This window comes from Pinus tabuliformis, chromosome 7 (assembly GCF_031772625.1).
Source record: "Pinus tabuliformis cultivar Carrire ecotype Pingquan chromosome 7, CPIR1, whole genome shotgun sequence".
Taxonomy (NCBI): Eukaryota; Viridiplantae; Streptophyta; class Pinopsida; order Pinales; family Pinaceae; genus Pinus; species Pinus tabuliformis.
The window spans coordinates 547647826-547659595 of NC_142293.1; the positions used below are offsets into that span (position 1 = coordinate 547647826).

At 32.5% G+C, this 11770-nt stretch overlaps 1 pseudogene; it reads right to left on the reverse strand.

Moving 5' to 3' along the window:
* Window positions 1-1021: 1021 nt before the first annotated feature.
* LOC149248517 (cytochrome P450 85A1 pseudogene) lies at window positions 1022-10276 on the reverse strand (annotated as a pseudogene).
* Between the last annotated feature and the right edge of the window lie 1494 nt (window positions 10277-11770).

The following is an 11770-nucleotide window of genomic DNA, read 5'->3' on the forward strand; positions in this document are numbered from 1 at the left end:
ATGAGACCATTCACTCTCAAACTGGAAACCTTTCTTCTATTATATACCTGTGTGCTTTCCTTCTTATGATTGGCACTTTTTTCAAAAGCCACAGGATTAGTGGTGTTAATGATGAACTTGGAACAGCACTGATTTTTACACGGGCACCGTGTTTGGTTTTTGGATATTGATATTAAGACATTATCAACCTTCTCAATTCCATATTGGCAAATATGGTTATCTTTTGAGTTTGACAATCCATTCCATTTAACATGTTGAAACATGTCTACCTTTTGTCCACTATCTTCTTTTCCATTTAATGACTGCAAATTGGACTCCAAAGAAAACATCTGGTCATAAACTAGTATTTTATCTGAAAATTCTCTTGCAACATTGAGCTTTTCCATTGAATCATTTGGAGAAACGTATTGAAATGCTCCATCAATCCGCTTTAAATATCTGTCATTTCCCATTGGAGTGTGACAATCAGATGGTGATAGAAGCTGCTGACTTGATAAAGAATCTTTCAGTGTGCCATCTTTCACTTTGCAGACTCTTTTTCGGGCTTTGTATCTATCACAGCGCTGCCAACGGAAAGGCCTACAGTGTTTTGGGATTGACCTCCATGTTTAGCAACATCATAGCTCGAAGACTGCAATGCTTCTATAGAAATCTTTTCTAAATTTGAACAGTTTTGCATGACATGTTCTTCTCCTTCACATCCTGGGTGGAAAACTGGGTCATATGTCAAGTCAGACTCTAAACTGGGCAAAAAATAACACTGAGTTTTATTACTTAAATGGCTACAGCTTCTGGGCAGACTAACTGATCCGCTTCCTGAATGTTCTTTTAAAGGTCTATAAGATGCATTCATCTCTGCAATTACATGTCCGATATGTTGGTAACAGCCTCTTGAGAATGATACGCATGCATAACAAGGCTGTGAGTATCAACAAAATCCTTTGAATACCTGCCACACACAATGCAACTTAGAGAACCAGACTTCCCCTGCTTCTAGTATTTTTTCCTCCGTTCTGAATTGCTAGGTGTTCTTCTCTAAACTCTCGGAGAGCCTCAGGATATTTTCCCTTGCCTGGAAACCACGTTTGTAGCTGGTACCAGGAAGATTTATAGGCATGGAAATGGTTCCTTCCATGAGTTTACAGAATTCTGACAAAAATGCCTCTGCCTTCGGACCAGACTTGATACTCATTACCCGCTGTAAAGACAAAAGCAAAACCATCTCTTTAGTTTTGTCCTGCAGATTGATTACGCGGTCATTCCAATGTTGCAGATGTATGTCCATGAACTCGTTGATATCAGAAAGCAGGTGGCCTTTGATCATGGAGGGATTGATCAATGCGAGCATGGCTCCTCTCATGGTTTTATGAAGATCGCTTTGAACAGCAGCAATGTTCCATTTTCCCAATAAGTCAAGCATAGACTGCGGGTATCCAGGAATTAGTCCTCGGCCTTCATTCAATAAGATATATCTGTTGAGAGCTGGATCCGTCGATATCACCGTCGGGCATCCTAGAATGTGAGTCTTGAACAAATCTCGATATCTGGCCTTTCTGTTTTTGATAAATTGTTGACCATATCTGAGAACATTCATGCTATGTGTTGTCAGGATAACTGTTGTTATTCAATTTGCGTTATAATCATGGGCAATGACATATGGCACACAGAGTGCTGTCAAAAGCTTCATGAATATTGATAACAGAATTTGGCGAAGCACCCATAATCCACGTAAGCAAGAAAACCCATCTGCTTTGACCTGCTCGAACTTTATTCGTCAGCTGTCATATGTAAGGAGTGCCATTTGACCCAGCAATATCAATTTTGTCCATATCTTGAGAAAGATAAGCCTAAAAGCCTAATCCTGATAGAGGAGAAAAACGTGACTTTCATCCGCAGGAACCTGCAAAGGGACTAACACCAAACCTTTATAACAAAAAAAATTGATGTTCAGAATTTAAAATATTTTCCTTGAGTGATAACAGTATGCAAGGCGTAAAATCCGTGGCAAACCCATTTTACGTGGCAAACACGTTAATGGAAATTAGGTTATGTAGTGAGGTTATCTTAACACGTTTCAACTTACGTCAATAAGATTGGTATTGGAATTCGATAACCGTAATTTAGCGTTGTTTTTATTTGCGTAGTCTAACAAGGCTGAGGAGTTGTCCGGAAAGTTACGGAAATTCATATCATATTTAGAAAAAATTTGTTATGGATTTTTGTGAATTCAAGTTATAGTTGCTAAACTTCAAAATTTTAGGTGTGCTAGATGTTTTTGATGGTACTGAATCTATTTCCACTATTAAAATCACGATTCAAAAACTGCCTTTACAAGATTTCTTGAAATTTTTTTGCCTGGATTCCAGCGACTTTTAGCGATCCAGACCATTCTTCCACTCGTTAGACATCAGTTTTTATTTCACTTTTTCTCATCGGAAAAATTAGTTAAACATTTTAATAATGTTTTTTAGTTAAACATTTTAACAATGTTTTTTTTAGTTATGAAGTTATGTTTTGTCACCTCGTTTACGGGAAGAAACAAAGATTTAATTATTAAGAGATCAATGTATATTTAAGACTATTTATGGAGTTTCGTTTAATGTACTTTGTAATTTTATGGTAAGTTGATGATTGTATCATAAATAAATAAATAATTGTTTATTGTTTTTCCAAAGTATTTGGAAGTAGTATTAAATAGAAAATAATAAAATAATAAATTATTTTTTTATTATTATTTATTATATGGTGTTATTACTTATTTTAAAATATCCATGACTGATAATATTTTATTTCGAAGGATTTTTTTTTAAATCAAAGAAAATTTAAAGATAGTTTTTGTTGATTTTTTATTTTTTAAATGATAAATAACGAGTTAGAAATATAGGGATTCTTGCATGATTTCAGATTGGCCAAAATTTTACAAGTGTTTAATATTAGACAATAAACATTGTTAATTTGGGTCAACTGTGGTCAATTATTGTCAATCGTGGTCAACAATGTCCAATGTCGCATTGTAAGCCATGGTAAATGATGCTAAACCATGTTTCTGTTAGGACGTGATCGATCATCGTCCAACTTTAGATTGTGATAAAGATTGACTCAATATGAAAATAAGCCATGGTAAACCATGCTCAAGCATGTTTATTTCAGTGTTTTAAATATTTATCTTAGGGTTTATATGCATTGGGTTTAAAAAAGCAAATTTTCACAAAATTTATCAGTTATTAAAATTAATAATATCATTCTTTTATTTGAAAAAAAGAAAACCCTACATGGTTAATTTTGGTCAACCATGGTCAATTATGGTCCAACATCGCATTGTAAACCACTCTAAACGATGCTAAATCATGTTTCTTTTAGGGCATGGTCAACCATTGTCCAACATCACATTGTGATAAATATTGACTCAATATGAAAATCAACCATAGTAAACCATGTTCAACCATGTTTATTTTAGGGTTTATAATATTTATCTTAGGGTTTATATACCTTGGGTTTAAAATAACAAAATTTGACAAAATTTATCAATTATTAAAACTAATAATATCATTCTTTCATTTGAAAAAAAAATATCCATAGCTTGGGTTTACTATTATTCCCTTGGGTTTATAATCATCTGAGTTTTTAGTATTAATCCCTTGGGTTTATAATATGAATCCCTTGGGTTTATTAATCAAATGGTTCATATTCCTTGGGTATAATATTATTTATAATGTTTATAATATTGATCCTTGAGTTTAATATAAATCCCTTGGGTTTATAATCATGGTCAACCATGGTCAACTATGGTCAACCATGGTGTAACGTCGTATGGTAAATCATGCTCAACCATGTTTATTTTAGGGTCTATAATATTTATCTTAAGGTTTATATACTTTGGGTTTATAATCATTTAGGATCTTAGTATTAATCCCTTGGGTTTATAATATGAATTCCTTGGGCTTATTAATCTAAGTGTTTATATTCATAGGGTATAATATTATTCATAGGGTTTATAATATTATTCCTTGGGTTTAATATAAATCCCTTGGATTTATAATCATGGTCAACCATTATCGACCATAGTCAACCATGTTCAACCGTCGCCCACCATGGTCAAACATGGTCAACCATGGTTCTGTGTTGCATTGAGACAAAGATTGTCTCAATATGAAATTCAATTATGGCCAATCATGGTCCAACATTGCATTGTGCTAAAGACAACCTCAATATGAAAATCAACCATGATCAACTATGATCATCCATGTTTATTTTAGCATTTATAATATTTATCAAAGGATTTATATACCTTAGTTTATGATATTTATCTTAGGGTTTATTATAGGATTTTCTCAATATCAAAATCAATCATGGTCATTCAAGGTCAACATTAGTTAAATAGGGTCAACCATGGTCAATTATGGAAAATCATGGTTAAAAATGGTCAAGAATGGTTCAACTTCACATTGTGATAAAGATAGTCTCAATAAGAAAATCAACCATGGTGAACCATGTTCAATCATGGTCAACCATGGTCCAATGTCACATGTGACAAGGATTGTCTCAATATGAAAATCAACCATGGTCAATCATGGTGAATATGAAAATCAGTGATTATCAATCATGGTCAACCATGGTCCAATGTCACATTGTGACAAAGCTTGTCTCAATATGAAAATTAACCATGCTCAACCATTGTCTACCATTGTTAACCATGCTTATTTTAGGGTTTATAATATTTATCTTAGGGTTTATATACCTTGGGTTTATAATATTGATCCCTTGGGTTTAATATTATTCCCTTAGGTGTATAAGGCCTTCACCTTTTAGTATTGATCTGTTTGGTTTGTTAGTACCTTGGGTTTATAATATCAAACCCTTGGGTTTATTAATCCAAGGGTTCATATACCTAGGGTATAATATTATTAATAGGGTTTATAATATTAATCCTAGGGTTATATATAATTCCCTTGGGTTTATAATCATGGTCAACCATGGTAAATTATGGTCCAATGTGACATTGTGATAAAGATTATCTCAATATGAGAATAAACCTTGTTCAACTATTGTCAAGCATCATCAACCATGGTCAATCAATGTCAACCATGGTGCAACATCACATTGTGACAAAGGTTGTATAAATATAGAAATCAATTGTGATCAACCATGGTCAACCATTGTCCACTATCATATTGTCACAAATATTGTCTCAATATGAAAATAAATCATCGTCAATCATGTTGAACCATATTTGTAATATAAATCGATTATGTTTAATACTAATCCTTTTGGTTTGAAAATCAGTCATGGTCAACCATGTTTATTTTAGGATTTATAATATTGTGCAAAGAATTTATATATCTTGGGTTTATAATATTGTGCAAAAATCAATCCATAGTCGCATTATGACAAACATTATCGTAACATGACAATTTATTTGATATTCATTGTCACAATGTTACATTGCATTGCAATTTATTCAATGTTGTCTCTCAAAATTAATAAACTAAATGGTTTTATAATTAATCCTTTGGGTTTATAATATCAATCACTTGGGTTTATTAATTTAAGGGTTCATATTCTTATGATATAATATTATTCATATGGTTTATAATATTACTCGTAGAGTTTAATATAAATCCCTTCGATCTAAAATCATGATCATCCATGGTCAACGATGGTCTGATGTCATAATGTGCCAAATATTGTGTCAATATGAAAATCAACCATGGTCAACCATGGTCCAATGTCGTATTGTGACAAGGATCGTGTCAATATGAAAATCAATTATGGTAAGCCATGATCAATGATGTTTACTTTAGGGTTTTTAATATTTATGTTAGGGTTTTTATACCTTGGTTTTATAATATTTATCCCTTGGATTTGATATTATTCCTTTGGATTTAAAAACTCTTGGGTTTTTAGTATTAATCATTTCAGTTTATTATTCACTTGGGTTTGTAATATCAATCTCTTGGGTTTATTAATCTAAGGTTTCATATTCCTAGGGTATAATATTATTCATAGGATTTATAATATTAATCTTTGCATTTAATATAAATCCATTGTGTTTATAATCTTGGTCCAACGTCAGATTGTGACAAAGATTTTCTCAATATGAAAATCAATCAATGTCGCATTGTCACAAGGATTCTCTCAATATTAAAATCAACCATGGTTAACCATGGTCACATTGTGATAAAGACTGCCTCTTGGTCCAACATCACATTATCACAATCATGGTCATCCATGGTCAACACTTGTTGTTATTATCTTTATTTATTTATTATTATTATAGTAATAATACAGTAGTACAATACAGTATTATTATTAATATAATAGTAATAATATAAATATTATTATTATTATTATTATTTTGTTGACTAGCAGAATCGGCAACGACAGTGGTGTCATACTCGCGTTACACGGGATCGAATCCCATCGGCTGCCACTATAACCTCTAGGAGGAATCGCCCAGCCCGCAAGAATGACCCTTGAGTAAGACGAGACTCGAACTCGTGACCTGCACAACAGCACAGACGACTTAATAGATCGTCTGCTGGCTAGGAGACCAAACCTTTACAGGCAAATATTATTATTATTTAATATAATAGTAATAATATAATATTAATTATTGTTATTATGGGTCTTATATTTATATTAATATTACTGATAATGACATTAATAAAATTTATTTTTAATATTATTGGTAATTTATATATGTACTTAATATATGCTTATTGGTGTTATCAATAACATTTATTAATATACCGGTACTAATTTTATATAAAATTAATTTAAATAAATCATATATTATATAGATATTTTAGACATAATCCATAAATAATAAGCATATTTGAAATAAAAAATATTCTACCAACACTCAAACCATTTACTTTATAAAAATATTTTTCAAAAAAGTTATATATTATTTCAATATTTAAAATAGTCGTAGTCTAACTAGCTGGAGGAATTGCCCGGAAAGTGATTGGAATTCTGGTCATATTTAGAGAAAATCCGGCAAGGATTTTTGTAAATCCAAGTTATAGTTGTTAAACTTCAAAATTTTAGGTGTCCTAGACGTTTTTGATGGTGTTGAATCCATTTCCACCATCAAAAACATGATTCAAATGTTGTCTCTACAAGATTTTTTGAATTTTGTTTGCCCAGATTCCAATGACTTTTGGCCATCTGGGCAATTCCTCCACCTCGTTAGACAACTCCTTTAAAATTTAAAGAATAATGCATGAATAATAAATTATTATATTTTTTCCAATGTTTAAATATAATAAAATATGTATTTAATTATAATAGAATTTTTCCATGTGTATATGTTATTAGGTCATAATTATATAATTAATGTATTTTGTTATATAATTATAATCAATTCATTTAATATTTAAAATCATTTATTTCAATTAGAAATTATTTTATTAAAAAAAATATATATTTAAAAAGATAAAATGTATATTCTTGTTCGAAAAAGAAGCTTACATTGTTTCAAAAATGCTATAGCTATAATTCTTAGTGTTTATTCTCAACCAATTACATTCTGATGAAAGGCGAAATTGCCCTAAGGCAATATCTCTTTCATTTCTAAAATATTGATCGTGGACCTGTGGGTTATGGGCCCATTTTTCTATCGGAAGTGTTAATTAGCACTTCTGCCTTAAAACTCGAGACAATAACAGTCAGCGCAAATACACAGAATTGCATGGAAACTCGACTATGCATGCCTAAGGCTAGATCTCAAATAAAATAAACCCACATTCGTAAACTTTCAGGGTCTGCTCTTTCCCAAGCCTTTCTATCATTCTTCAATTTCCATCATCGATTAGCTCCATAATCCAATGGTCGACGCTCCCTCACATCCTCAGCTCATCGCACATTGTAGTTTTCGTAATCCGCTAGCACTTGATTCTTGCAAAATGTGAGAGTTAGTCTCTGCCATTCGATCTGGTCCTTGATCCAACGGTTGATATCTTTCCCCGATCAACTGAATTGCTCGGTGATCCTACACCGTAGATCAAACTCCATTTGATCCGACGGCCCACAATGATATCGGGTGGATCACTTACGCGACATTTAACACCTTCACAGACTCGATGAGAATTATCAATCCTTGATTTATAAATGTTCAGGTACAGTGTTTTCCACGTGCCTATTTCATTTGGATGGAGTTGATGGGAATATTAAATTGTGATTTAACCGATATCGGGTCTGGCTTTTGAATTAACTAACGTGCATTTTTTGACTTGATATCTGTTGATTTCACCCATCTATAGATCTGATGATCCAGATCAGTTCTCGTCTTCACCTAGCCTTCCACCATTGATCATCAATACCAACTGTCGATCTATAAGATCCGATGGCTCCTATGCATTACTTCATCTATTCCTCCTTTGACTTGATCTCATTCGCTAATGATGGAATCTGCGTTAAAACATAGTACCTCTGCCATACTCAGTTTTCACACACGACACCCATATAACAATAATTTGACTAACATTTGATCGCCATTGTTCCTTCTAGTGATCGATGATTGATCAACACTCCAACAACACAGAATAACTCAGAAAGGCATAACTATCCAAATACACGAATTTCATACAACTCACAGATATTTCTATTATATATATCTATATATATATATATATATATATATATATATATATATATATATATATATATATATATATATATATATATATATATAGACTTGTATTACAACCTAAGGAATTTCAGCCTTAGTCATACTTTCCCCTCTCGTCTACATTGAATCCACACCTTGTTTTCACAAATCTCTATCTATTGCTCTATATCTTACCTCCTTACATAGACTCTCTCATATAAGAAGTTAGAGAAGGGAGGGATCATTTACGATCCCTGAATTTCTCCCACAATCACTCAAAAAACCCCTAATCTCTCTATACACATACATGGCAGATTGAGTTACATTAAATAAGTATTCTAGAGACTTTATCCATTCCATAATTTGAGCCATGTTTTAATAGAATTTGCCTCCTGGTTTGTACATTTGTCCACGTCTCCTCCTTCTTAGCTTTGGGTTCCTCTTTTAATGAAGAGTGCTCGGATGCTCCTGCATTAGACTCCCGAGGCACAAAAATTTATGACCTCCTTGTCATATGCTTCTCCTTAATCTCATAGCAATTCTACCCACTTCCTTAGTGGAATTGCCTTCATGATCTTCTGTGAGATGCAACCAAACCTCTGCAGTAACAGTCTTCTTTGCTACATGATACCTCACCAAGCATTCTCCTTTGAGCTTAGTTTTTCGGCATCCTTCTTGTTCTCTCCTTTGGAACCAATTGAGCACTCCTTGCTCTAGGTTGTGGAAAGTCTTCTTATCTTTTGCTGTCGCTATCTGTACGACAGTAAATACCATAAAATCACTAAGCTTTAACACAACTGTACCTCCTTCTCTTTTTCCTTGCACTCCTTTTTCTACACGAAATCTTTTTTACATAGGAAAACCTTTCCCTGCCTTTGATACCACTTGATGAAAGGAGAAATTTCCCTAAGGCAATATCCCTTTCATTTCTAAAATATCAATTGTGGACCTGTGGGCTAGGAGCCCGCGTTTCTATCAGAAGCGTTAATTGGCACTTTTGCCTTAGAACCCGAGACAACTATAGTCAGCGCAAATACATAGAATTACATGGAAACCTGACTATGAATGCTTAAGGCCAGATCTCAAATAGAATAAACCCGCATTCATAAACTTTCCAGGTCCACTCTTTCCCAAGCCTTTTTGTTGTTCTTCAATTTCCGCCGTTGATCAGCGCCATGATCCAACAATCGACACTCCATCGCATTCTCGGCTCATCGCACATCACAATTTCTATAATCCGCCAACACTTGATTCTTGCAAAATGCAAGAGTTAACCTTCGTCATTCAATCTGGTCCTTGATCCGACGGTTGATATCTTTCCTCAATCAACTGACTTGCTTGGTGATCTTATGTCATAGATCAAACTCCATTTGATCTGATGGTCCACAATGATATCGGGTGGATCACTTACGTGACGTTTAATGCCTTCACGGACCCGATGAGAATTATCAGTCCTCGATCTATAAATGTTCGGGTCCAGCTTTTTCCACGTGCCTATTTCCTTTGGACGGAGCCAATGGGAATATTAAACTATGATTTAATCGATATCGGGTCTAGTTTTTGAATTAACCAGTGTGCATCTTCTGACCCGATATCTGTCGATTTCACCCATCTGTAGATCTGACGATCCAGATCAGTTCTCATCTTCACCTCGCCTTCCGCCATTGATCATCAATACTAACCGTCAATCTATAAGATCCGACAGCTCTTGTGCATTACTCCATCTATTCCTTCTTTGACATTATCTCATTTGCTAATGATGGAATCTGCGTTAAAACGCAGTTCCTCTGCCATACTCTATTTTCACACACGACACCAGTATAACAATAATTCAACTAACATTTGATCGCCATTGATCCTTCTAGTGATCGATGGTTAATCAACACTCCAACAACACAAAATAACTTAGAAAAACACAACTATCCAAATACACGAATTTCACACAACTCACAAATATTTTCATTATACATATACAGACTTCTATTACAACCTAAGGAATTTCAGCGTTAGTCACACTTTCCTCTCTTGACTAAATTGAATCCACACCTTGTTTTCACAAATCTCTATTTGCCGCTCTATATCTTACCTCCTTACACAGACTCTCTTATATAAGAAGTTACAAAAGGGAGGGATCGTTTACGATCCATGAATTTCTCCCACAATCGCTCAATAAACCCCTAATCTCTCTATACGCATACATGGAAGATTAAATTACATTAATTAAGTCTTCTAGAGACTTTATCCATTCCATAATTTTAGCCATGTTTTAATAGAATTTGCCTCTTGATTTGTACGTTTATCCACATCTCCTCCTTCTTAGCTTTCGGCTCCTCTTTTAATGAAAAGTGCTCAGATACTCTTGCATCACATTCCAATCCCCATAAAATACAAAACCATCATTATAGTTTACATTTTACTTGCTATATACCTATTATATGCATCAATCCAATAACAACTAAAATTAAGACAAAAAGATCGACGTATTCGGTTTCTTCACGGAAAAAAATTATATATATATATTATTTAAAAAAAATATTTAAATAAATTGAAATTCTTTATAATTTTCAATTTAAAATTAATGTATATTATATTTTTTTAAAGTTAATATTCCACTTCCAAAAATAAAATTCTGGTAATTGGTAAAAATTAGAAAATAATATCTATAGCAAAAATATGAAATTTTAATAAATATTAGAAAATCATAAAGAGCTTGAATTTGAAATGATACCTTTTATCAATATTGGGGGTGCTTATAATAATTTCTAAAGTTATAATAAATTTTGATCATAGTAAATTGTTACTAAAATATAATAATTAATTTTATCTAACAAAATAAAACATAATAGTTATTTTTTAATTAAAGTATAATAGATTAATAATAATTCTAATAAACATGAGACTTTATTATAAAATATATTTAATATGTATTACAAATATATTGAAAAATATTTTATATAATATTAAATACTAAATTAGTATATTTTTTAAATTTTATAATTTTGTGAAGGATGTTGTATGTTTTAGTTGTTTTTTATTCACCATGTTTGTAAATGAAGTTCTATATTTATAGGTTCGTGAGTTTTTCTTTTATTAAGGGGTGATTATTTAGGTTACTTACAGTTTTATGTTAAACGAGAATTTTATAGGTGATCGAATTAT